Raw genomic sequence first — 6,098 nt, forward strand, 5'->3', positions numbered from 1 at the left:
AGTGGCCATGAGGAGCAAGGAGTATTCCAACTCCCCTACTTTGACCAGTGAACCTGGGGGATTGAGTGAAGGTGCAAACAGGACTGGAAAAGGAGGCCTCAGCAATCTAGGGAAGGTTTGATTTGTTTTGGTTTTGAAAATTTTTGTCCTTGTCTGACTGTATAGTGGCATACAACTATAATCCCTGCTACTGAAAAGGCCAAGACTAGTGTATCTCTGGAGCTCAGGAACCTTGGCTATGTTTGTTTCCTCTATGTATTCCTAAATACAAATGTATTCTAAATATGTATGCTATTGCCAGTGAAGCTGTGAGCATTTGGGGGAAAGTGCCCCCAGATTTATAGAAGAGAAGTATGCATTATAGCTACTGTTGTTACTATGCTATCTTAGTAAATGCTTTGGCTTTGAGATAATTCTGTCTACTTGATTAGGTAAGCTCACCAGTGGGGTCTTGTGAATTTTAGTTATAGGAGTGAGAACCCAGAATACTCTGGAAACTGAGGGTAGAAGCCACCCTTTGGGGAGCCAAACTTATGAGTGAATGTGTGGATTGAGGAGTTGAGCCCTGCAGGAACTCCTTTTGGAGCTATACAAACTATACACAATACCATTTTTAAAAAAACATATCCATCTCTGAATATTTGTGTTAGTCATTTCTCAGCTCCCATAAAATCCTAAACCCCAGAAAGAACTTTGGAAGTCATTTGATCCAGGAAGGACCATCCCTAAATGTTCCCATATTGTTAAACTGCTGCTTAAGATGATCAAGAGATTCCCAGCAGGGAGAGGAGTGTTCCTGTTATCAGTGCCTTTGGTGGACAGAGAATAATCAGAGAATTCTCCAGGCTCATTTAACTTACACCATTCACCTTCCCCTCCAGGACTGTGCAGGAATACAAGGAGGACAGTCCTGGGGATTAGAATCTATCCTCCTTCCTTTTCTCCAGTTAACCCTCTCATGGATGTGCTAATGAGCAATAAAATGACCTAAAGGGAGGAAGAGGAGGAAAAGAAGGAGGGGGAGGGGGAGTTGCTAAGAACTGGGTAATCAGCATCTTCATAGCTGACTAGTTTAGAGTTACCGAGATGTGCTTGTCAACATGAACACAGCTGGATCTGCGGCTATTGGGGGAAAAAAAAAAATCTTTTTTTTTTTTTAAAGCAATACCCCCAACACAGCAAGATGTCCATTGGCGGTCATCTGTTCTCCTCTAATGGAGACACAGAAGACTGGAAAATATCCTTTTTCAGGTTTTGAAAAGCTTAACCTTTCTTTGGGGATGTCATACAGGCATGAGGAGAACAGGAGTCTGGCTGAACCTGGCCTTAGAAGACATCTATCTCCCTAACAGGCGACCTTAATGGTCACAGCAAAGTCCACCCCTGCTTCCTTCTGTAAACATTAGCAGCTGTCTGAGCTTTCTCCAAATTCAGCAGGGACCTCATCTCCCAGAGCTCATCTTCCCTCCAGAGCGTTAGCGCCTTCATTATATCTCTCTCTATCTTCTCTTTCCACTGCCCCCAGAAACCTTTCTCCCTGAGACCAGAGCCAGCTAGATCTTACTGGAATCACCTTTGGTTTCGCTTCAGAGCATCTGCCTGGCAGAGACAACATCACTGAGACAATTTAAGGCTGAGCTGAGCTGCAGACCATTCGGGGTGGCCTCCCCTCACACTCAGCCCAAGGGTGTCTCAAAGCTATAAATTGAGTAAATTGAAAACGTTACTGAGGGATAGAGATAAAAGTGAGAGCATAGCGTCTACATGAATAAAACATGGGAGGGATGTTATTTCTTGGGAAAACAGAGTGAATAAATTGCAGTGGATCAATTTTATCTAATTTCTTGGGTAGCTTCTGCTGGGCAAATGAATGTGCTTGTAATTGATGAGTGAGGAATGGAGATAAATGGGAGGGAAGGAAGATGGAATGTCTGCATTTCAAGTTGGGGAACAAAGTGAACGCTTCCAAGGATTTATAAAAATTTCATTGGGATTGTACTCTAATGCCTGATGATTTAGAATGTCAGCATTTAGAGGGCAGGGATTTGTCTAATTTGCTCTATATGGTGCCCAGCTTTACAGCACACACGTAGTTCGTTTATTCATTCACCAAGATTTGATGTACTACGTGCTATTAATCTAGACTAAAAAATCGTAGGGGTGGGTGTGGAGGGAGAGGAAGGAATATATGAGATGCCCAAGATGTATCCATCCTGTGCTCTCTTGAGTCAGCTGCTTCATTATCCTATCACTGATCTTGCCCCACCAAGCTCCACCATCCTCTGCCTTTGTACCTATCTATCTACATGCTGCTGAACCAAGCTGGAGAAAATGACAAAACTATGGTGACTAGATCCACTACAAACTTATATCAGATAATCTCTATTGGGTCTTCACTATGGCAAGGCAATCCTTTTCCCCTCCCTGATCCATTTACTCTCCCACTCACCATAGCAGCTTTTCCAAATCTTTTCATCCATCCTCAAACCTCCTATGGCTCCCCTCTTCCATCCTCTCAACTGAGGACCTTTCCTCATATTTTACCAAAAAAGGGAAGCTTTTTCCTGAGAACTTTCTCTTCTCTCCTCTTGATCTCATGTTACTTAAATGCCTTCCCCCCACTATGTCCTCCTTCAACCTTGTCTCACATAATGAAGCAGCCTTTCTCCTAGCCAAGGCAAATGCTTCTGTGTGCAAAAGTGATCCCATTTCATCCCATCTTTTCTAGCAGATTGCCCCCTCTGTCATGTCTCTCAGCAATCTTCAATCTCTTTCTGTCCACTGGCTGATTCCCTATTGCCTAAAAATATACCCATGTCTATGCCATCCTCAAAAAACCTTCACTTGATCCATCTTGCCCTGCTATCTGTTGTACCATACTTCTCCCTTCTTTGGCTAAACTTATTAAGAAAGCTATCTCTAGAAGGCAGAGTCAGGGTGTTGGAGTGAGAGAAAACATTTTTGCTTTAGTTCCCCTGCACATCTCCTCCTAGAAAAGGCAACAACCTAGAAAGCACACCAGACTGAATTCTGAATGGGAAAGCCAAGAAAAAGACACAGTGAATAAGTTTTTCCAACCCAGGGCAGCTTAGGAAGATGGACAGAGACATCTGCTGACATTAGGGCAGGAGTTGGTCAGGAGTAAGTAGCAGCAAAAGTGGAAGAAAAGGAGTACATTCTAGTGTTCAGGGATGAAAAGGAAATTTAGGCATGAAGACAGGAAACACCTCATCACAGAGAACCCAGGAAACCTCTGAACTAGTGCTGGGAGCAACAATGAATATCATCTGGTAGCTCTGTTGTCCATTACCCAGTGCAGGGTCACAGACCTGGGACAGAGAGGAGCAGTAACAAGTGAGTGGTCTGTTCTCTTTGGAAGAATGAGTGAACAACAACAATAAAAAGAATCCAAGCATACAGAGCTACTATAGAGACAGGGAATCTCAAGACTCAAACACAGAAGAAAACAATGGCTTGAAAACATCTACAAGCAAATCCATAAAGAAAAATTCAGATTGGGCACAAGGCAAACCAAGAATTCCTAGAAGAATTAAAGAAAAGGAGCTAAAATTATTTAAATTTTTTCTCTCTGGATTTAGTTTTAATTTAATTTTTTTCTTCAATTGCATGTAAACAAATATTTTGTTATTTGCTTTTGAAATTTTTGAGTTTCAAATTTTTCCCTCTCTCTCCCCCTCCTCTCCCTCCTTGAGAAAGCAAGCAACTTGATAGAGATTTTATGTGTATGAATGTTTGTATGTATGTATGTAGTCATACAAAACATTTCCATATTAGCCATGTTGCTAAACAAAACACAAACAAAAAAACCAACAACTCAAGACTAATAAAGAAAGTTTTTAAAAAGTGTTTTTTTAAATCTGCATTCAGATTCCATCAGTTCTTTTTCTGGAGATGGATAACTTTTTTTCATCATAAATTCTTCAGAATTGTCTTGGATCAATGTATTGCTGAATATAGCTAGGTCATTCACAGTTGATAATCCTATAATATTACTGTTATTGTATACAACATTCTCCTGGTTCTGTTCATTTCACTTTGCATCAATTTGTGAAAGTCTTCCAAGGTTTTTCTGTAATCATCCTGTTCATCATTTCTTATAGCTCAATAATATTCCATTGCAATCATATACCACAATTTGTTCAGCCATTCCCCAAATGATGGGCATCCCCTCAATTTCAAGTTCTTTGCCACCACAAGAAGAGCTGCTATAAATATTTTTGTATATATAAATCCTTTTCCTTTTTTGTTGTTATTGTTTTTTAATCTCTTTGGGATACAGACCTAGTAGTGATATTGCTGGGTCAAAGGGTATGCATAGTTTTATAGTCCTCTGGGCATAGTTCCAAATTGTCCTCCAGAATGGTGGATCAGTCCACAACTCCACCAATAATGTATTAGTGTCCCCATTTTCCCACACCCCCTCCAACATTTGTCATTTTCCTTTTCTGTCATATTAGGCAATCTGATAGGTATGAAGTGGTACCTTGGAGTTATTTTAATTTGCATTTCTTTAATTAATAGTGATTTCGAGCATTTTTAATATGACTATAGATAGCTGTTATTTCTTCTGTAAACTGCCTGTTCATGTCTTTTGACCATTTATCAATTGGGAATGACCCATATCCTTATTAATTTGACTCAGTTCTCTATTAAAATTATTTTTTAAAATAAATAAGAGCTTGGTAAAGGAGGTATAAAACCTTACTGAATAAAAGAATTCCTTGAATATTAGAAATAACCAAATGGAAGCTTATGACTCTATGAGACATCAAGAAATAATAAAACAAAAGCAAAAGACCAAAAAATAGAAGAAAATATGAAATAACTCATAGGAAAAATAATTGACTTGGAAAATAGATCAAGGAGAAGTAATTTAAAAATTATTGGAGTAGGACTGGAGGAGAAAGATGAGGAAGAGAAGGAGGAAGTGAGCAGCAGTGAATGGTAGCTTCAAAGCCAGAAATGATAGACCAGGGGACCAAGCTGCCTCCACCAGACAGGGATTGCCAGGATGTATGGCAAAGGCTACACCAAAATCTTTCTTTCAAGAATAGTACAGATCATTATAAAGGTTTGATTTAAAGAAACAAAAACAGGCCTAAAGAAAAAAATCTGATGCCTAGATTCTTCAGGTTCAGCAGATCTTAAAGATCATTGAGACTAAAATGCTGACGAATGAAATTATGTGAGAAGCTGCTTTTTTCAATTGCTGAGGTCAAATTCACAGCTGGCATCTTAAGTACCACTGTTATACAAAATATAAACAAAGCTGAAGTGACTATCAGGCCAAAGAAAGATAATGAAGCAGGAGTCACCTTGCCAGTATTTGAAGATTATCAAGAAGGAGCTGACAGTTATGAATAGACTGGTTTGGCCAAAGGTGGAAAACAACTGTCTAAACTGAAGTGCCAAAGCAGAGGAGCTAGCATCACTACAGACACCATTTGTTATACTGGATGAGGCCCTTAAAATAACAAACAGATGGGTGAATGCCATTGAGCATGTGATCATTCCCTGGATTGAGTATACATTTGCTTTCATCATCACATAACTCTATGAACGAGAACATGGAGAATTTGAAAGGTTAAAAAAAATGCAGGAGAAAAGGGTTCTAAAGGAGAAAAGAAAGGGAATTGGAGTTCCAGAAAGGATTTAGAAAGATGTGTTAGACCTTGTTAATCTGTTGACTGAAGGGAGGATGGAGGTCTTCCGTTCAAATAGTCCTCCCCATTCTATAGCCCTTGAGACCTTGCTCTTATGATTTTCTGATAATACATGGTATCCAGATTCTATATGTAATGTGGATATTTGTTATGGTCCAAGGATTCCACTAACTGACATTCATTATTGAGATTATTTAGAGAGATAATGATTATATTAATCTTTTGTAGGACCTACCACTATTTAGTGGTAATTGACCAGCCCAGGAACCTGTAGAACTATGACCTATTAATATTCCTTCCTCCCCCCTTTATTATTCTCTGTATGTAAGCAGAGTTGTGGTGTTCTATCCTCTAATCATATTTCAGAAACATCCCTTTGAAAATAGCAGTGATTCATGCTGAGATGTAGCCTGA

At 39.4% G+C, this 6,098-nt stretch overlaps 1 pseudogene; it reads left to right on the forward strand.

Moving 5' to 3' along the window:
* The first annotated feature begins 5,032 nt into the window (after positions 1-5,032).
* LOC122738985 lies at positions 5,033-5,677 on the forward strand (annotated as a pseudogene).
* Positions 5,678-6,098: the final 421 nt, after the last annotated feature.

Source organism: Dromiciops gliroides, chromosome 2 (genome assembly GCF_019393635.1).
Source record: "Dromiciops gliroides isolate mDroGli1 chromosome 2, mDroGli1.pri, whole genome shotgun sequence".
In the NCBI taxonomy this organism is placed as follows: domain Eukaryota; kingdom Metazoa; phylum Chordata; class Mammalia; order Microbiotheria; family Microbiotheriidae; genus Dromiciops; species Dromiciops gliroides.